Below are 22,789 nucleotides of genomic sequence, written 5' to 3' on the forward strand. Positions count from 1 at the left end.
TTCCAAATCATTTTACCATCAAAGAGTATTTTATTTACTGTGTAATAAGGAAGGAAACAACATTTTGATCTTGCATAGGCCTCTTGGGTTTCCTATCTGGCCATGCTTCAGTTCCCACTTTAAGTCTTGGTTCAGTTTTTCAGGTTGTCAGGCAATGGGTCACAGACACATATTACCGCTGCTATGTGGTACAGATATGTAATAGGTATATTGGGAAGGGAACTTACAAGCAGAGAATTAGCTGAGTACATGCAATACCCTGACCTCTCATTATTCCCCAGTGAAGGTCAGGCATAGATGGTCTGCTTCTTGTGCTAGCGGAAAAGTCCCTGTAAAGAAGTTTCTGTCCTCATAATGCTACAGAAACCCGTGGGATCAGATAGGAATGGGGCGGGGGGGGGGGGAGAGAGGAATGTGGGAATGTCATATGGGACTACAAAACAATAGAAATCCCCCAGTTAAGAGACGTGTGCTTATGACACCTGCCAGTCTTCTTAGTCAATTAACTCTGATATGTTAAGCTGCCAGAAAGGGGGCAGGTAGAAAATGAGCCCCCAGAGTTTTCCAACAATAAGGTAATTTCTTGTTGCTATCGCTGCTCTGAGTCAATCAGCCTATTCATGTGACCCCAGGTACAACTGAAGGGAATTCCTCCTTAGTGTTGTCTTTATTCCCTTGATTATGAAGTGAACATTTCGAACCAGAGGATTTTCATAGATTTTCAGTTTAGAAACCAATATTAAATCATCAAGTCCAAACTTTTAGAGTAATAGGACACTACATCAGCCATTACATGTCTAGAAAGCAGTATACTGATTATTTTGACAGCATGTGACTTTGAGCGACATGCCATGGGAGTTCAACTACCAGCCAATTGGCTCTTGGGTGCAAAGGCACTTATATGGCAATTTATGCAACAAGGAAGCCACTAAGAATCCTATAACTTCATATTTTTACAATATTGCATTTTCTTGTTGGGACCAAGATTTGGAGGACAATTTCCTATGGAATCTTTTTCATTTATCTGTATATGGAAACAAAATTTGGAGATTTCAGAGTTACTATAAATAATTCCTAGTTAATATGCAAAATATCTGCAATAATTATGTTATAAAAATTTATGTTGTAAAGAAATATTTTTCTTTAATCTTAAAATGCTTTTCAGATGCCCCAATCATCATGGAAATTTTCTAATAATTTTATTCCTGAAAGACTTTTTGCTGTCCTTGCTGATTTTATATATCTGTCACTTAATTTATAATTACTGCTTAGGATATTTGGATTCACCTATACAATTGCCTACAACATACATCTGACATGTTGAATATTTATTGTGAGAGCGATTTTTCTTCTCTCACTAAACCAGACACAGGGTCACTAAGAGATGAAATCCGGTCTATGACATGAAACAAACAAGCAGAAAAAAAGACTTCCTTCAAAGCAAAACAGAGCAGAATTGGAAGTAAAGAAGACCTGAAGAGTAAGTCAAGAAGAGCTAAGGGGTAGAAGCTAGCTTTAATTTTTCTTCTGAAGCTCCTGGTGGATTTGAACTGTTGATCTTTCAATTAGCAGTCCATTGCTTACTCAAAAGTGGAAGTGAATACTTGGCGGGTGTTACCCAACATTCCTTCAGTGGAATAATAAGTTGGAGAAAGTTACGTACCAAAGGTTCCATTGTGTTTGATACTGTAGAAGGATCTCTGATTGATTTGCTTCTTCCTAAAATATTAGGTTCCTCTATTAATCCCTACAAAGAGCCCCGGTTGCCTAATGGGTTGCCAGGGAAAGACGAAGCTTTCTGCTCCCATTAAGAAATACTTTGAAAATGATGATGGCAACATACGTACAAATATGCTTGACAAAATGGATGGATGTATGGATTGTGATAAGAGCTGTAAGAGCACCTAACACAATAATTTATTAAAACCAAAACAATAAAAGATTTACAATCGAAAGAGACAGTTCTATTCTGTCCTACAGGGTGGCAGTCGGTTTGGTGTGGTCCCAAGCCCCCACTGTCATCACGTCGAGTCTGACTCACAGTGTACCTGTGTAGGACAGAGGAGGGCTATCCCACAGGGTTTCCAAGGCCTCAGTTTCCTCAGAGAGCGGTAAGCTCAAACTGTCAACCTTTCAGTTAGCAGCACAACGCTTAGCCTATGAAGCCATCAAGAGTCCTAGTTACTTATCAGTAAAAGAAAACATCGATGGGTTAATTATTAAAGCTTCTTATTTGGCCTTCATTCTACTTCATTTCAGGACCAGGGAACAATTTAATCAGAGTCAAACAAAGAAATATTAGGGGAAATAGTTTAATAACATGCATACCCTTTTCCATTTATAGTTCATCTAATTTTACCCTGCGGCCCACTCATAATTGTTGTAAGAGCACCAACAACAAGAAAAGCAAAATCATGAATTAAACAGGTCGAAAGTCATACTATTTCTTACAAAATAAAGTTTTATTGGTACATAATCCAAATATCATATAATCATACTACCTCTTGAGTAGTGAAATTTCAGGTTTACATCTTAAATAAAAATTCCTACAAGCTGGCTCATACTCCTTAGTTCTAATTAAATCTCTACTAAGGTGTGGACTTAACTGACGTGGTAGATTTTATACAGTCCTTTCTTCCTTACCACCACCACCTCCGCCACCACCCACACCCATTCACAGCCTGCATGTGTATGTGAGGCAAAATTACACCGAGGCTGTTTAAAAGCCATTTCAAATGTGGTTATTAAAAAAATAACACATTTAAAGATCACTATATGATTTTAAAATGCAATGAAAATAATCCGTTAAGCCATTCAGGTAATTGCCTTAGGATTGTTGGATTTTCTTTTTATTATGAAAGACAAACTTATTCTTATTTTCTCAAGTCTAAAGAGATTGAGTAAGCTCATATTACATCCTGAAAGTCTATGTCCTATGAAAAGATATGTTTAATATGAAATGGATTTATGAAAAATAATTGTTCAGCTGCTTGAAAATCAGCAACCAACAAGTTACCATTTGTAGCTGCAAGAGAGACATGAATGGGAGAGAGAGTTTCACAGCAATGACTGTCCCATTGCCATTTCTGTCTAGAGAAACAATTGAAGGAAATTCGATAGTCAAATAATCTACAGACTGGAAGCATGAGGAAGCTTTGGACTCCCACAAGAGTAACGTGTAACTGTCTCAGAATCCCACAGGGGCTGTTCTACTCGGTCCAATCAGGTAAATATGAGTCAACACTGACTGGATGGCAGTGAGAGTTTTGTCACCAAATCATATCACCGTATATGCCATAAAGAAAAAAAGTTCCTGCCTTGTAGAATAGTTATAGTATAATTTCTTGGTAAACCAATGAATTTGAAAACAGGAGTATATAGGGCATTTCAAAAATATTTTGTACTTATATACAAAATAATTTAAAATATATGTATAATCTTTATGAGTTTGATTTATTTTTATTTGAAAAATTCAAATATTTAGAGCTGTAAATTCAATGTCACTTTGAAATAGATAAAATATTATTATTTATATAAATGTATTTGGTCATATTTTCATTACGCTTTCGATGTAAAGAATTTGGAATATACAAGAAAATTAATATATATGATAAATTAATCTAATATAGAGAACTATTATAGTCACTGATATATTTTCTACTGCTTTATAAAATACATGTACATATGTTAAGTCATAATTAAATATTTATGCACATTATATTAATCCCAAACAGACTTAACACAGATTTGCATTCTTATGATTTTACTTTAGTGAATATCATAAGCATTATGCCATGCCATTAAATACTGTTTAAAGATCTATTTTTCATTGTACCACATGCTGTATTTTATAGTTGTAGTAGAAAATATTTAATCACTATCCAAACAATGGACATTTAGACTGTTCATAGGTTTTTAACTATAATAAATATATCATGATTTTAATCTTTGTACAAAAATGTTTGTCTGAATTTTTTATTAGTTCCCTAGGATAGATTTCTAGAAGAAAAATTACTGGACTAAAGGGTATGAACTTTTTACAGACCTTGGTTTGTATTTACAAATTGCTTTCTAGAAAGGTTGTACCAATTTACACTCTCACCAGTATATATAGATGAACCTTATGCTGCAACGTACTAAATATATGATTTTTTATTTTGACTGATTTATTGAAAAATTAATATCCAGTACTTTAATTTGAAAATTTGATTTACATAAAGTTTGAAAGGTTCTCAGTTATTCATATGTTATGTTTGCTTTTACTCTGAAATGTTCCCTTCATTTTAATACTGCTTTATTGACTTTCAAGTGTTTATTATAACTGATATTAAAAGTGGGTAATAAAGATGATCATCCCTTTAAGGTTATAATTTTTAAAATATTTTCATAACTTTATTGTTTGTCTTTCAATTTTCTTTTTGATGGATTGCTTCATTTAAACTAATTTTTTTATCCTTTTTTCCTACCCAACCCCAAATATGGAATTATGATTAGAAACTATCTTTGAAGTTAATAGATAAATATTCATCCTCAATGTGTATAGATTTTTAAAAATTATAAGAGTTGCTTTAGATATTAAACATTATAAAATACCAGCTATAAAGTGCTTTAAATCATATTCAGTTATTTATTATATAACATGCATCAATTTTGAAGTTATGACTAAGAGCTAAACTAAATTTCCAGGGAAATTTAAACCTATTGTAATTCAGTTTGAGATTTGCCAGAATTCCTTTAACCGGTCAGATGTTTGATATGCTATAATAATATTGATACATTTTCAAAGGAAATATAACACTGTTTTTCCAGAATCAAAGTTTTTTCATGTGAAAAAAAATAGTAGTAAAGAGTCATCACCTCCTGATCATATTTTATTATGTGGTTTATCTTTGCAGTTTACATTTGCTTCACATGTGTTATTTTCACTACCTTTTGGTGTAAGGTAGATTTATCCATTTGTGACTTGCGTGAATGTCTTCTGATATAATCAAGGATCCAAAGTGACAGGACATTACTGAAGGGCTGTTACTTTATGGCTATCAAGAACTTGAACATCCATCCCCTCTATAACCTGATCTTCATAAAAACAGTCCGGCAAAAGTCCCATTGTATAACTACTTTCACTGTTTTAATCCTCAGTAATGAAAATATAAGGCTCAGAGATGCTGACTCACTGTCCTGCAACGATCAGCTGAAGTTGACAGAGCCGGGGCTTGAAATAGCTCTCTCAGTCTACACACTGTGTTCTCCATTGTAATGGCTTCTTTGATTTCAATTGGTCAGCTTATGATGTCAGCAAAAGGGCATCTCAACAGAACTTTAATCATCAGGGAGTGAGTTGATATTAGAATAGTTACTTATTTGGAAGGAGCAAGGTATAGTAACTTGAATGAAAAATTTTGCATATATATAACCCAGAGCATCATCGTTATTTCCTTAGATATAACATGCCGATTCATGTATACAGATACTTGCAAATGGAGAAGCAAGGGACAATGTTTATAGTGAATCGTTTAGATATTCATAGATCATCTGAAATGAGCTGTTGATATGGAACCAATCACTCAATGTCAGATTAAGTTAGTCAATGGTTAACACACGAACAGGGCTGCTTAAGTTTGTGATAATGGTGATTATGGTTGTAATTTGTGTGATACAGAATTGACATCAGAATATGAGAAGGTATTTGTATCTCGTTATTCTCCTGGGGTTACAGTCTTCTTAGAAAACATGTCCTTTGTGACTTAGAGTCCTGATGACTCTATTGGGTACATGTTGTACCACTAACTGCAAGGGGGGGAGTCAAAATTACCAGCTAAAGAGCAGAATGCAGATGGGATCATCTGCGCCCATAAAAGTTTACAGCCTAAGAAATCCCATAGGGTCTCTGTAAGAATCCACTTGATGATACTTGGTTAAGGGGAAGATAAACATAGACGATAGAACAAAGTCTTTCTAAAACTATTGAAACCCAAGGTGTTTAATACTTGGAAGGGTTGTCTGTTACCCAAATTCAATGGAAATAATAAAGTCATGAGACACCAATAGAACTTGGTTTGTACAAGTGATAGTAGGATGCTTTGAATAATTTATTGGTGTTTACAGGAAAAGTATCAATTAATTAACAAAAGCCAGTACACAGTGTGTTTCGTGGATAATGTCAACAAGGTTTTATATGGTTTGCTTTGTATTCCCCGAAGATAATAATAGGCGAGGGGACAGTTTATTCATGCGCTCTTATCACTGGATTTAGCAGCCCTTCACAAACCCTGTAAATTGTTTTCTTACAACACTGGCAGAAAAATTGCATTTTTCTATCTTTCCTCTTTTTTCTACATTTAATAGTTGAGATTCTATGAGCACAAACTGTCCTTTCTTCTTACCTTATTGTCTGTATGTTTGTGTGTGCATGTGTATACAAATGTATGCATATGAGAGAACCTCAAAAATGTCAGAGGGAACTTCAAATTTTCATGGAATTAAAAGAAAATGGAATTTTTCCACATATATGTACTTATATACATGGATGCTATCTATCTAGTATTGGTGTGAACATATGAATTCCTATTTTGTTCAGTGACTTATATTCCATTTCTCTTCTTGTATATCTTTATCCTCAGGTTGCCCTGGATTTTCCTGGTAGGATCCCCTTAGAGTTGTTTGGTTTCACTTTGTTCCCATTATAATTCTTCTTGTAACACATTCTTAGACTCTGCAAAGTGATCCAGGCCCTTCTCTTCTGAGCTTGAGATTAAAGGAGCAAATCCTCCCAAAAGTTCAGGTTAATTGTGATATACAATTATAATAGCTCCCTGCTATTGGTATATCACTACTTCGAGACCCTTTGAGGTGAAAGAACCAAGCCATGTATGTGCATGTGTGTGCATAACCCCTGTGTATAGATGCCCTCAGGTCCTCCATTATCCTTCCTCCGTCCATTTTTGTATGGCTCTTCTTTGATGATAAACACCCTTGCCCAAACACTACCACATTTGCTCATTTATTCAATTGGACAATGCACGTAAGGGTGCTCAAGATTTTCTCTACAATCGACTAAGAAAAGTTGGAATTTTGTTTGCAGTTTTCTCCCTACCCCACTTAGAATGAGAATTTGCGAATTCAACAGATACTTGAGTTAATCTGATTTTATTCTCTGCTTGTTTAAGATGTGTCATTTCTCCCCTTCAGTATAATTATGTATTTTATGTGAAGTAGAACCGAGTGCTTCATTTCTGTTGATTCTCAGTTTTATCCTTTTGTTCCATACTGATTTACTTGTATTTTCTTGAGTATATAGACTATTCACATTCATAGGGATAATGTGCACCAAAAGAAAATATCTGAGAGATTTATTCTTATGGCATTTATTCTTAAATGTGCTACCTGGCACACACAGCTAAAGTCTGTGTTCTGTCCTTTTTTTCATTTGTCATTGGTTGTGAAATGGCATATTCATTTTCCGCCCCAGTCTGTGGGTATGTGTCAAAAGTGCAGTGTTGAAAAGACTTGTGTGGACAAAACATTGCTTTACCAGAGACTCTCCAGTCTACTAAACCATGAATATTGATGTCTGCTGTAGATATGAGACCACACCCTGGAAGCATGAGCTTATTTAACAGAGCATAGTGGTGTCGTGGTTATGTTTTGGGGTGCAATCTGTATGGTCAGCAGCTGGAAATCACGAGCAACTCATCTGGATAAAGACTGGGCTTTCTACTGTAAACAATTACAGTCTCAGAAATCTAGAGGGAGTCACCAAGAGTCAGCCTTGACTTAATGGCAGTGAGTGATTCCCATTTTAAGACATTTAAAAAATGCTGGGCAAAGCAGGACTTAAACGTTTGTTTGTTTTGGTCAACTTCAGTGATTGCTATGATGATTGAATGATGCAGTATTTAAAAAAACTTTTCAAATGATAAGTAAACTAAAAGTAACTGACAATTTGTTAGAGTTTCAAACTTTGTGGAGATTTAGGTACATAAACCCTTTCTGCCTTTCTTTAACAAGATATAAATGGTGCTTTATTTCTGTCCCCCTGAATAGTAGGAGTTAAAGTCCTACTTCAGAGATTAAGGTGGATAATTTTAGAGTATCTAAAAATAGCAGGATAAAATTGACCAGAGGCTAACTGGACTGGCCCCTCCAATGAGCTTGTGGCTACTGGTGGGTCATGTTCAAAAAGCCCTCCAAAGCTCTGCCATGTTTCCTTTAAAGATTACCTCGGCAGGAATCCTAAAACCATCTGATCACAGCAGGAGGAATACTTTAACTCTCTGCCTTTTACATTTCATAAGCCTGACTCCTGACCTTCCCAGCCAAACCAGTAGCCAGTGGTGGATGCCGCACCTCTGATTGTACATCCTAGCCTCCCCAGCACATCACACACAATAAGCACCTTTCTCTGAAGTTTTCTAGTTCAGGGCCATAGAACACCTAGCCAACATCCCCAGACATGAGCTCTCTTGAAGGGGGCTGCCTGTGGCCTGAGCTTCTGAAGCAGTGAAGCAGGGGCAGTGCTGGGCTCTTCCCCCCCTCCCCCCCACCCCCCGCAGGGCCCTACAGCTGACAATACAGTTGATTGAGCAGCAACGCCACAGGGGAATCTAATACTGTTTTCCTTTTGCCATAAGGACTGCTTTTTAAAATCGCTCTGGAAAGCCCCACAACTCAGAGGTCACACCCACTGGGTTATCAGAAATAAAACGCCTAGGCAATCATCACCCGCCCAACAGAATGTTGGATTTAGACCTTAGACTCATCAGGAAATACAAGAGTGGCTTATCTGTATTGTAAATATTTTATTTTTCTGTTTTCATCTACTTGTTGACTAGGCTGCATGCAAAATATATTGTGAAATAAAGAAACAAACCAAGTCACAAAAAAAAAAAACATGAAGTCACCACTTGTGAATATTTATCTTCTTTCTCGGTATCATATTGTTGATTCATTTCTATTTGTATCCATTATTCATCAAGCACTTTGATATTTAAAGCTTCATGTCAAGAGATGGAATGCAACTCATTACTTCTCCAAAGAGGAAATCCATAACTTAAAACTTTTTAAGAACGCAACCATAATCTTAGTCTCCCTAAAAGTGCTCATTTCCTTACTGTCAATCTAGCAGTCAGAGTCTAAGTTAATGTGGATGGGTCACTGTACAGTAATACTTAGTTGATCTAGAGGGCACATTAACAGCCATTATTGAACAAATGCTTCTAAAGAGACTGATCTTTTGATTAAGAATAAAGTTTAGCTTTTGAGTGTTCATAAAAAATGTGAAGCTTTGTTATAGTACAAAAGTGTTATAATAATTTCAACCTGTATTTTAGAAATGTATCATTCTTCTCAACTGAATTATGTAGCACCACATGTAGGTATGTGCTTGTGTGTATATATACTATTTTCTTTCTTTAAATCAGTGGATTAAATAAAGGTTTCCTTGTTACACTTAAAAAATTGATTTTAAATATACTGATATGTGAAAGAAAGCAAACATTAATTTTTTAAACTAAAGATAACTTCAAATAAAATATCAAGTAATAGATTTGATGCTTATGACATCTTCGGCTTAAGGCATACATTCTCAGTATAAATTGGGGGAGTGTATTTACCGTAGAGCCCTCCTGCACTATAAATCTCTCCTTTACTTTTCTGAAATTGATTATAAATGTTTAAAATACATTGTAATTGAAATTTTAAATAGTGAAAATAACATGGAGGTAGGCTATAATGGTCAGGTTCGAATAATATACCTTACTGATAATCTGGACAAGGAATGGATCAAAAGACAATCATAAACCCATTTCTGGAAATTTAAGCTTCATAGAAAAATTAAGACTAGGAGATTCTGAATTTAATCGTTACAAGCTTTTAAAAATATTATATGTTTCAATGAGTTATATCTATGGCAGGGTCATCAAACATACCAAATTTTGACAAAATCTAATCAATTATGTTAATATCCCTAAAGTATGAATTGGTTTTATCTTTCAAAATATTTGTAGCCCATCTTGATAGGATGTATCCCATCCACTATTGTGTAGTCTGGCACTACTTTGCCGGGAAAAGATACATTTCCATTTCCAAATTTATTACATTTTCCCAACTAATATATGTGTATGCAGCTCACATTTTAAATACCTTTCCATATTCTAATATGAATGAACAAAATATAAGTTGTAAAATGTCAAGCAATTATGTAGTGTCTGATATGAACTTTACTGTGTAGGCAGGATTAACCATACTGTGTCTATTATATACTCAGACAAAACAAATTTCCCTGAATCTTAGTTATACAATTTTGACGCCATTTTAAAATGTTCTTTCCATTTAAAAGTGGAATTTTTGTTTTCTTCTCTTCAAAACAACAAGCAAGCTATTGCATAAAGTGGATATTAGCTACATTTGCAGAAAAAAAATGATTTGGAGAACACAGTCAGTAGCCACTTCAAATGAACAGTAATGATAAAGCACCTTTGATTACTAATTCCATCGCGTTGCTGCCCTCTATGCTAAAGCAATATGAGCACCTCCACACCAGCGTTGCTTAGCTCACTGCAACTGCTGGTAGACTTTTTAAACAATCAAGCTACCACCTCAGAAGGCAGGCGTTCATCGTGGAAATGCCGAAACTGTCCTAACTGATGCCGTGGGGTGTGAGTCTATCGCTGGACTATGCATGCTATTAGTAGGTGTGCGAGAACTTGCCTTCTTGTGTTTTGGCAAACGTAGACCAAAGGGAAGTATTTGACATTTCCGTAAGAATTGAGGGGGCATGTTGGAGTTTGTGTGATATGAAAGGAGATGTGTTGTGGTATTCATTTCCAGGTCAGCTTCGTGGGGTTGGCTAATCACTGGCCCGCATACAATCCAGGACCCCAGCTTTTCCAGATATTTGTATGGCAGGCAGCTACACAGCAGCAGCTCCTGTAATCCAGTCTCCTGCAGTTAGAGCTACTAGAAAGGCTTCCTAATATCCCAGAGGCAAAGATGAAACGGCATTTCCGCAGCTACTGTTTGCTGTAGAGAGCTTTTGAAGTCAAGCTTAAGATGTCTTTATTTCCCTACCAGAAAGAAATTTTTCGTTGCTCTCTTTTACTCCAGTGTTGTCATGATGATGGCTCTGCGCTTGAAAAATATCCCCAGCAGCTGCAGCTCTCCCATAAAGCGTTAGGGAATGCGAACAGCTTTTCATCAGGGCTGTTGGAATCTGTAGCTACACTTTGTCACTGCCGAAACCCAGGGCTGTGCTGGGAGGGATCTCCATTTAAAACTCGCAGTTCTTTCTTATCAGGTTTAGGGCAGCCACGACTTTCACTGTCAGCTTATTGGGGACTGCCCTCGCTTTTAACTTGTGTGCTTAATTAAATTCTAAATTGAGTGTAGTATAGAGCTCCCAATTCAACCTTTGTTCTCTACCCTCTAGAAAATAGAAAGCAGTAGTCTCAGAATGCAATGAGAGTTCAATTAATCGCAGTGGTGGGTAACAAGGTGAAATTCAGAACTAATTTATTAGAGAAAGGGTAAGGGGCATTATTGCATGTTGATCTAGAAAGGCATCATTTCCTACAAACCTTGTTCATAGGATCACAGTGGAAAGTTGTGAGGAAATGGAGAGTAAAACGGCCTTTGTGATATATATTTTTTAATTGGCAGCACAATTGTCAAATGCAATAGGAGACAATGAATTTTGGAAAGTAATGCAGCAAAAGTTCCTAATTAAAAAAGAAAAAGAAGCCAGAGAAAGCAATAACTAACTAAATTGATTAATTATTAATTAAGACATTAACAATAAAGTCAAGAAGGTTTAAAACTTTTACCAAATTTTGAGAGCTTTACATATCTACATAGGTAATAAAAGCATGATTTACTTGAAATAAGTTGTTGTAACCTGGAACTGCTTTGCTAAGAAATATAAGACTATACCACATGTTAGTTTTTTATGAAAATGATGCCATCCCCTAGTCCAGATGGGTTTGTGGATTTATAGAGACTTATCTATGTGAACTTCGCAAGTTCCACAATTACTGCCTTTAGATTTTAAACTTCAGAAATTTTTGGAAGAAAATGCTTCATTCCAAATATGTATTTTTTTTATTTTAAAAGAATCAACATTTCAGAAATGTGGCTGTTTTTTGATTACATACTCTTGAATCCTTAACAAATTACTGAGAAAAAATTCATGAAAAACCAAATGTTATAGATGAATCTAAGTCTGTCTAGTATTATAGTTAAAAATAATGAAGAATTATAACATCCAACAATAATTTCTGCAAGAAATAATGATCTGAATTTTAGAACTTTATTCCATTAACCTAGTAAGGTCATGGGTAAACACAAATAGATTGAGGACATTTAAATTTTTTGAAATGCTTTCTTTTTTAGTACTCTCTTTACCTTCAGAAAGGATTTGAGGAAGACGAAACACTAACTATAATACTACAAAATAGGTATATAATTTGCTTCACAGTTGTAATTCATATAGTTCACTATCAAAGTTGGGACACATGACTAATGGGGTTAGTCCTAGGATGAGTGCTATTTAATAATTCCATCAATCATCTCAAAACATGCTCATTTACTTAGTTAATAACATCAGACTGAGAATGGTTATTTAGCACCTCAAAGGACAGAATTAAAATATACTGTGACCTTGAGAACTAACAAGTTTCAGTAGTTATCAGAATCAAATTATAAAATCTTACCTATAATATCTATTAATAATTTTCTGCAGGCTCTAAATGCCTAAATGGCCAAATTAGATTGATTAATTTTTTTCTAGGAAATAATATCTCAATGCCAGTGAATAAAAACAAAACTAAATCACAAACCATTCTTACAAATCATTCTTCCTGAAAGATAGCATTATATAATGGTTAAGAAAATAATGCGCGATATCTTTTGGCCTGGGCACTTTTTGTGCAGAAGTTATTAAACATTTGTGGGCCTCAGTTTTCTTATCTGTATAATGGTATAAATATTGTAGTACATCTCCATAAAGCTCTTGTGAAAATTGAGCAGAATTTTATTACCCAGAAAATATGAGTTACAGAATTAGAAATACTTCCAATGGATGTAGGCAAAAATTCACCAGTTGGGCTAAAAATATACACAATAAGTCTACCTTTCATCAAGCAGGATAATGATGAGGCCTTCTACTCCCATACACAGTTATAGTCTCAGAATCTCACAGGAGCAGTTCCACCCTGTCCTACAGGGTTGCCATGAATCAGCATCGACTAGGTAGTAGTGACCTTTCATCAAAAGGAGCCCTGACTGTGTATGCTTTAAGGACTCAGCTGTTAATGTAGAAGCCATTTCTTGAGTACATGGTTAAAAAGAAGAGGATATGTGTTCCTGTAAATATTACAGCCAAGATAATTCTCTTTGGACACATGAGTGCGCTGTGAATTGACTTTGACTCCACCACATCCTGCATCAGCAGTAGTATTCATCATGGAAGATGGGATGATTTTTCCATCTGTAAGAGGAATGAATTTAGATCCAGTTTCTGAAGACAGTACTGTTACTGACTAATATGTAAGGAATGAGGTTTATTTAATTTTTGTCTCTTATAGCACTATTAAGTTCACGTATAATTTTAAAAGAAATAGTGAAATCTAGAATATCGTGCATTCCATATCTTCAATATATAACAGTTCTGGTTTACGGGATTATGGGAATTTCATAATAGATGGGAATTGAGGAGTAATTTACAAGTTACAAACTTGTGAGTTGCTGGCCTCATTAATTTCTGTCAGACTATTGGGTGAAAAAATTGAACTTTTTGATTCTCACATAATCACAGAAGTGAAACTAGAAAACAGGAGCTGCTTTATTCAACTACAAACACTAATCAGTGACATTCAGTTCTGTCAACTACAATTTCATTCACATGAAACAGTGGCATTTTGTAGACTGAACAGAGGATATATTTCTTGGATTTTGGTGGGAATGAGGAGCATGGAAATCAGCATCATTTGTGCTTTATGTTTAAAATAAACCCCACTCATAGACAAGCAAACACACAATTTTTTATATCTTCCCCTAAAGGATGGTGCTTCTACCCCTGTGAGGATTACCCCGTGGATGGGAAAATAACCAGACAGTGCTAGCCTTGGGGAAGTCTACAAGCCTGTATAGTTCTCATGCTAGACTATAACATGTCTGTCTTTCCTGTAGTTGAGTACAACCGGTCTGAGGTAACATAGTTTGTTCATGACTTAGTTTCTTCATCTTTAATATGGGAGTGTTACAAATTGTTAAGCTCTAATAGGAAAATGTCTAATCACTCAAATGTTTCAATAATTTGCAGATGCAAAAAGTGCTATGTGTGTGCTAAATAATAAGAAGTCATCAGAATATGCTGAAAATAGCCAGACCCAAGTGCACAATAATTTAGACTACATAAAATACTGCCCTAGATTGAATTCCAGTTAATTAGGTCAAGATAATTTGGCAGGCTTTCTAATATCTTTCTCTGAGCACTAAGGAGCTCTGGTGATGGGCATCTCGGTAGTGCCTAGAGATAGATGTTGAACAGAGCTGACTCAAGTGGTTTACTGAAATTGGTCATGCCCCTACAAGCCTGAAGATTTGTGGCCATTCCTCATTCATTCCCAAATGCCAGTTGTCATCTGAACGTCCTCTCAGCAAAGCTCGGTGCCCAGGTGCTTACTTTTATAGTCATTGTAGAAATATGGTCTGAACCACAATAAATCCACCCTTAAATGTGTCACCAAGCCACTGAAACTGACCTTAACAAGATCCAGAGGTTTTTCAAAGAACTTCTTTCGTTCATGTTTATTTAGGGCACTATCATCCAGCACAGGAAAGAATCTCATGTTTGTTTGTTTTTAATAAACCTTTGTTTTTTCAGCTGACCATATAGGAAAGTGTGCTATTTTTCATAAATGTTTCCTCTATGTGCTTTGATTTATTTTCAGAAACACGGAGAATATAGAGTACTTCAATATTAGATTATGTAGCCTACTGCTAGACCACGTAGGTAAAATAATAGCTAATATATTAAAATATATATATTAATACTCATCCCTTGCAAAAAAATGAGTGTCCTTAAACTGTGAAAAAGTTTATTAAAATTGAAGTAGAGATAATTGACCAGATCCAAGGAGGAATTCTTTAGGCTAAGAATTTTTGTCAATAAGAATGAGAGGAATTTCATCACGAGATTAAGGATTTAATTTTTTTATTCTAGTTTGCCACCTGAGTGTCCAGAAGAACCAAATGGGCCAGAAGAACATTCTGCCTATTTTATTAATGATACATTATCATTAGAGTAATAATTTTCATTTATATTCAATATACTTTTTAATATTTGCTCTCCAGGAGGTGGGGGGGAAGTTGAAAATTAATTTTAATATATGAGGTTTGAAGTTATGATCTAGAAAAATGTTAGATAAGCTTCATATGCCTGTTATCATGGAAAGAAAATATTATCAAAGAACTCTTACTTTTTCAATTTCCTACAAAAAAATTCAACTTTTTAGAAGCTGTTGGAATTTGCCTATCTTTCAAATAGGTTTCTTCTCTTCTAATGTACGTTTCTTATGTATCTGCTTGTCTTTAGTATTCACTCAAAATTTGATCACCCACCAAGCCCCAAGTTCTGTATACAACCCTAGAGCTGTCTTAGACATAGCACAATATACTGGTTTTTCTGCTTTTGTGTTTACACTTTTCTCCCTGCCATTCAGTATGTACTGACTCATAGCGACCCTCTGTGGATTTTCAAGGCATTAACTGTTTTACAAAGGAATAGAAAGCCCAGTTTTTCTCCCGCGGAGGTACCGGTGGTTTTGGTATGCTGACTGTGAGACACTCCAAGATGATGTCAATGTGCTGACTGTGAGGATGGCAGCTGAGCGCTAAGCCACTAAACCACCAGGGCGCCATTTAAGGTAGTGAAATGTGCCACCATCAAAAATAAAAGTGAGACCTGAATCACTGTTGCATTTCAGGTATTGATGGTTTTGTGTGTGTGTTTTTCAATAGATTAAACTCAGATTAGGCAATAGCCATCAGCAGAGGGAATTTAATAATTCAATATGTAATTTATTTTAAATTATATGTAATTTAACATATATTTTATTTTGAATTATATATATTTCATTTTGAAGGTAGGAATGCTATCTAAGCTCTGATCTGGAAAACATAAAATGTTTAATTCCAGTAGCAAGAATCATGCTTACGATATATATTTTAATGTATATATAAACCACATTGGAATTTTGTTAAAATGTGGGTCAGTTTTCATAAGATCAGAGATGAAGTCTTGGTTCTGCATTTGTGAGACACTCCAAGATGATGTAGATGCTGCCAATTTAAGGACCACCTTTGTGTTTCAAGGAACTCGTATTTTGTCCAATTTTATAGGAGAGCTCTCGGGGTGGAAGGAATCTATACTCTTCACATACAGGCATCGAAGTGCCTTCTGAAAGGTGATGTTTGAGCAAAGAATTGGAATTCAACAGTTAAGAGAGATTTCTAAAGTTAGAGACCCAAGTGGTCAGAACAGTGCTGTGGATCAATGTGTCTTGGGGATGCTCCGTACACCTGCGCACAGGGACCGAGATTAGAAAGGCTTGTGGGGATGTCTTCTTAAGATGCATGCATACAAACCATCCCTAAGTCTACACATTAAAATGTCTTGGTCAGGTCACCAAGAATTAGTTAATGCTGACTGACAAGCTGTCACTTAGTGCACTCTGCAAGCTAAAGTCTCTACTTTCTGCTGTTATAATTAATTTTCCCTATAGATTTTATCAACCTTAAATTATTTTTAAAATCCTCCAGATACTATGTTTTCTTCTTTTATAAATTAAATACTGTTCTTGGGAGCTCTTACGTCTCTTTTCACAATCCATACATTCATCCATTATGTCAAGCACATTTGCACATATGCTGCCATCATCATTTTCAAAGCATTTTCTTTCTACTTGAGCCCTTGATAACAGCTTCTCATTTCCCCCCTCCCTCATGAACCCTTGATAAATTATAGATTATTATTTTCATATTTTACATCATCCTCTGTCGCCCTTCACCCACTTTTCTGTTGTTCGTCCCACTGGGAGGAGGCTATATGTTGATCCTTTACATCAATTCTCCTTTTCCCCGCTCAAGTTACCCTTACCCTCCTGGTACCTCTATTCTCATTGTTGGCCCTGAAGAGTTTATCTTGGATACCCTGTGTTTCAGGTTCTTATATCTAGCAGTGTGAATGTTCTGGTCTAATCTTATTTGTAAGGTATAATTGAGGTCATGATAGTGGGGGAAAGGAAGCATTAAAGAACTAGAGGAAAGTTATGTGCTTCATCAGTGCTATACTGCCCTCTGACTGGCTCCTCTCTTCCTTGTGACCCTTCGGTGAGTGGATGTCCAACTGCCTACAGATGGGGTTTGGGTCTCCACTCTACATTTCTCCACTCCCCATTCACATTGGGTATGACTTTGTTCTGGGTCTTAGATGCCTGATACCTGATCCTATCGACACTTAATGATCACACAAGCTGGTGTGCTGCTTCAATGTGGGCTTGCTTGCTCCTCAGCTAGATGGCTGCTTGCTTATCTTCAAGCTTTTAAAACCCCAGGTGTTATATCTTTTGATAGTCAGGCACCATCAATTTTATTCACCACATTTGCTTATGCACCTGCTTTGTCTTCAGCAATCATTTCCAGAAGGTGAGCATCACAGAATACCAGATTATTAGAACAAAGTGTTCTTGTGTTGACAGAATATTGAGTCGAGGACCAATGTCCAGGTGCAATCTTAATTATTAACATATAGATATAAGTACATAGATCTATTCCCCTATTGTTATATCTAAATATACTCACACATGTGCATGCACATATTTAGACCTCTATAAATGTCCTTTGCCTCCTGGTTCTTCACTCTATTTTCTTTTACTTTCCTCTTCCCACCATCATGTTTGGCCTTCATTTGGGTTTAGTAATGCCTCACTGGTACATTGTCCTTGATTAAGTCTCACTAGGCATCCTATGCCCTTCTTTCCATTGATTTTAGTTCACTTGTTGTTCCCTTGTCCCTGGATTGTTTCTCTCCCCACCCTCCCTTTCTCCCCCCCCTCCCCTTCTACTGTATCCCCCTGGAACCATGGATCCTGTTCTTATTTTCTCTGGATTGTTAATCCTGCCTGTCTTTTCTAGATAGACATGCAGAGGCATTAATAAATGCAAAAAAAAACCCACAGGCAAAGCCAAACAAAACACCAGAGGAAATCAAAACCAACAAACCAAGAACAAAAACAAAATAACAACAACAAAAAGAAAGCCACTGACAAAAATGGAAATGCCTATACATAGTTTAAGGTCTGTTTGTTGGCCTTTACAAGTGCTTTCCAGTCAAGTCTGATGGGGTGCCACACTCTGTCTCCAAAGTCTATTTTTGGTATTCCCTGGGGATTTCACCACTTTGCTCCCTTAGCTACTCTGTTGATGGCCCTTTGTGTTTTTCCCCAGTGTGATGGGGTCAGCCCGGCACAGTTCCCACACTGCATCTGCAGCACTGTCCCCTGCAGCACTATGGCTCAGTGAGGGACGTTGTCTTGTGGTGGGGCCAGCCCTATGGTCCTCTCTGTGCATTGTCTGCTCTGAGCAGGAATATTGTCCTTGGGGCTTGGTGGGGCAGAATATGTTCCCCCGACCCCATCCCTCTTTGTTTCTCTTGTGTGCACTAATCAAACGTGCCCCTCACCCCAAGCTGTAGCTTCAGTACTGTCCTGTGAAGTCCATTCTTCTGGAGGAGGGGGGTGTCCACATAGTTGGGATTGGGGCTGGCCCCTCAGACCTCTTTATTGGTTCCCTGGTACATGCCGGTATTCGCCCCTTGGTGCATTGGGTTTTATGTTACTCTAATGTTGTTTCCACCAATGCCAACCACCTAGCACATACATTGGACCATCAGTGTTTCAAAAAGAAAAGAAGAAAAAAATCCACACACACAAAAACCCCTTACCACATCAAGAAAGTTTTTGAGCTCTTCCTAGGATAATTCATGAAATATAGTCTTCTAGGGCTATTCATTAAATATTAGACCTATCTTTGGTGTTTGGCATTAAAATTAAGAGATCAAAATCATTGGATATTCAAATGGGTTTTATCTGGGCAAATAAATGAATTAGATCTATTGTCTCAATTCAGTTTGTGACAGTACGTGTGTGTGTGTGTGTGTGTGTGTGTGTGTGTGTGTGTGTGTGTGTGTGAGAGAGAGAGAGAGAGAGAGAGAGAGAAGTACTCCGTGTGTGTGGGCGGACTCTGTGCTGGAAGCTCAGGGCAAGTAGATGAAGAAGAAATAATCTCTAGGGGAGATGATATGCTCAGTACCAAGTGGCCCGTGGAAGGAGTTCATCTGAGTACCACTAGGTCACAGTTTGTTTCAGGCAGACATAATTAAATAAATGCTCATCTATAAATACTCAGCTATAGAATTACCATGGTTCATAGGCTCTTTTTGAAATGGAATAGCCTGTGGTTATTTTGGGGGGAAAATAAGCCATTGACAATTAAAAAATACTATCTAAATTAATTGTTCCTAAAAATGTCACTATGGGGCATGAAATGACTTTCACAGGGATTATACTTTTCCAGAATCCAGCCCATACAGGCTTGTTTTTGATAGTTTAATGAGGGAATGGAGTTCTTTGAAGAAACAGTGAGAGCAGGCAGCAGAGTTGATCCTTCTGAACCCATCTGCCAGCAGATGACTGACCTGACCAGGTATGGATGGGCCCACGTCACAGGCATGTCATGTAGCTCTACAGGCATGTAATCTAGCTCTGCTGTTAGCAACTCAGGAAGGTCCCAGTCCCGTCACCTCATCTGTGCCCTCAGACTGAGAGAACAGAGAGATGCCGCCACTCACCATTAGCCAGCTCTCTGCAATTGCCCAAGGCATTTCTTGGGTCCCTTAGTTTAGACTGGGAATTTAGCTTGGGGATCGTTGAATGGCTCCAGACAATGATTCTACAGCAGCACAGTGACTTTGGGTTAATGAGTACTTGGATGGCAGAGGAGAATTTCTATGCTTTTTTTCCCCCCCATAAGTATGGCCAGAGACCCATAGTGCTTTGGGAATGAACTCATAGTCTATGTAACGAACAATAAACGTTCATGATACTTTAATACAATGGTGATGGTGGTGTTAACAATGGGGCCTGGATGATGAAATTATTTACAATCAAAAGGTAAAATCATTTATTTCAGCTATTACTTTGATAAAATGTGGGTGTTTCATGTAACTTCTCAAAGTACATCAAAGCACCATACAATAAAACTTTGGAATTTGCCTGGCCACCTAAATGCAGTTGAGTGTGAAACAAACAGACAACCCCGAAACAAAGGAAGGCGTGTGTGGGCTGGTATCTACTGACAAAAACTGAGTTTCACATTGCATTCTGTTTACTCACGCTGATTCTTAGATGCAAAACATGTACCTATGAATGGGCAAAGGCCCATGGGTGGTTTTTCAGAGGTGTTGCCTGGCACACAGTTCCCTCAGCAAATTGAGGCAAGAGAGGGATATGAAAAGGGAAGCGGCAGAGAGGGAAACAGAGTAAAATGTGATATTTCTCCTGTTCAAGTCGATGATAGAGCCCAAGCTTGAAGGAGAGGGCTAGGACTATTTAAGCGCCTCCTTCCATCTAAGCCATTAGCCTTGGTGGATGTGGGAACAGGCATAAAGCAAAGGGAAGTTAAACACCCAGGTATATGTCCAATCATTTTAAAGTTTGCAGTATATTGTGTTGGGGTTTGAACAGAACTACAAAATCCGAGGAAGAGTGTCTATATCATTAGATTCTGGCAGCTACACCACTTATTTTAGGAGATGGTGCAACAATTTCACTAAATATGGTGCTCCTTGCATCTCTATAAATGTGTCTTGTGCTTTCACGGCATGGGGGTGGGGCGAGACCCTACAATGCGGCTTCCAATCATTTCCCTCTCCTTGTTACCACTTTCAAATTCTCACTGATTGAGATGTTACATATCATTTTGAGTGGTGTTCACTTAATTATTTCTTATCTGTTGAGGATTTAATCATGCTGGGGTAGCTGGCATTAATTATTAAATAAAGAGAAAATTGTCTGTAGAGCAGAGATGTCCTGGCGATGAAGCTTTTTTCATTGTTTTAATCTTGCCCTTACATTCATCTCTCACTCTCTCTTTTAGTTTAGACTTCAAAAAGTTTCCTCCCATTAAAAAACGCGTGGCTGTTGAGTCAAGCGCCACTCATAGCAACCCAGTAGGACAGAGTTGAGCTGCCCCAGGGTTTCCACGGCTGCAAATCTTTAAGGCAGCAGACAACCAGGTCTTCTTCCTGTGGAGTGGCTGAGAGATTCAAACTGTTGACCTTTCTGCTAACAGCTAAGTGCTTAACCACTGAGCTACCAGGGCACACTAAAATGCGCATGGTGCCATTCAAGTTAGTTTTAGATAAAATAGAGAAAATTTAAGTACAGGAGATGCAATATTAATCGTCTGTTTTATTAATGAAGGGTTTGCTTATCAGCATCTTTAATTGTTTGAAATGCTTCCTACTCAAGTGTGGCAGGAAATACTGAAATGTCAGACCCCCATGAGAGCCGCCAAAATATTCATGAATGCTTCAGGGAATCTCATCTATGTACAAAGAGGGGAAATATGCCTAGATTAGATCAGGGAACACTTACTAATTTTTTTCTTTCATGAAGTGCCTCAAAATAAAAATGCCATACTTTTCTGGTATAATTAATATTTTGTTCTCATGAACATTAAATGACCAAGCATTTATCAAAATATAATAGCTATGAGTGATTGATAACTAAAATTTATTGATTTTTTAAATTACCTAAACCACAATTGTATACTTTCAAAATGCAAGAAAAGCAATCCTATACCTTGGGACACAGATCCATCCATCCTGTTCTCTAATCATAAGCAACTCTGATATTTTTTTCTCATTTTCGGCCTCCTCTTTTCTTCACATTAAATTTGATTACAGCAATTGCTTTAAATATGTCTGTCTATAATATTTTCTAATATGAAGAAGAAATATATATATATAGTATTTATATATAGTTTTTCACTCAATATTTTCTTTTGTAAGTACTTACAAAACACTTCCTCCTCTTTGCTGCCTACATTCCATATTTAATAGTCAAGGTATAATGATTTAATACACATAAGCTGACATCTTTGGCTTTGAATATGAAACCAATGGCAATATACATGTATATATATGTTTGTGTGTGTATATATATATATATGTCTACATAGACTGAGAAGAGATTAGAAAAAGTATGGAAGAGCAAGTAACGACAGATAAACTACTGAAATTGATTTTCTATGAAAATCGTATTATAGTTTTCAGTGTTGTCCAAGTGTCAAATCTATATGAAAATAGCATATTTATTTTCAACTCTCACACTAGTTTTCGGGTTTCCCTTGAAGATTCAATAAGAATTAAATTTTACCTGACAAATAATAATTTGTATTTTATCAAAATACATTCTAACCCTTGATTATTATTTTTTCTGTATCTTATTTCAGCAAAGGGCATACTTAAAAATAATTAGATTGATTATAGTTTCAGAGTTAACTTATAACCCCCAAACACAGTTAGCATGATTACGTTTTACTTTTTCTTAAACTCTTAATGTACTTATAATAATTTTGGTATGTAGTACAATCATCACCTGTCATTTCTTGTACCACAGAGACTTGCTTATTGTTATAATGCAAGAAGGTATTTAAAATATCATTGGGCCAC

The sequence above is a fragment of the Tenrec ecaudatus genome, chromosome 7 (genome assembly GCF_050624435.1).
Source record: "Tenrec ecaudatus isolate mTenEca1 chromosome 7, mTenEca1.hap1, whole genome shotgun sequence".
In the NCBI taxonomy this organism is placed as follows: Eukaryota; Metazoa; Chordata; class Mammalia; order Afrosoricida; family Tenrecidae; genus Tenrec; species Tenrec ecaudatus.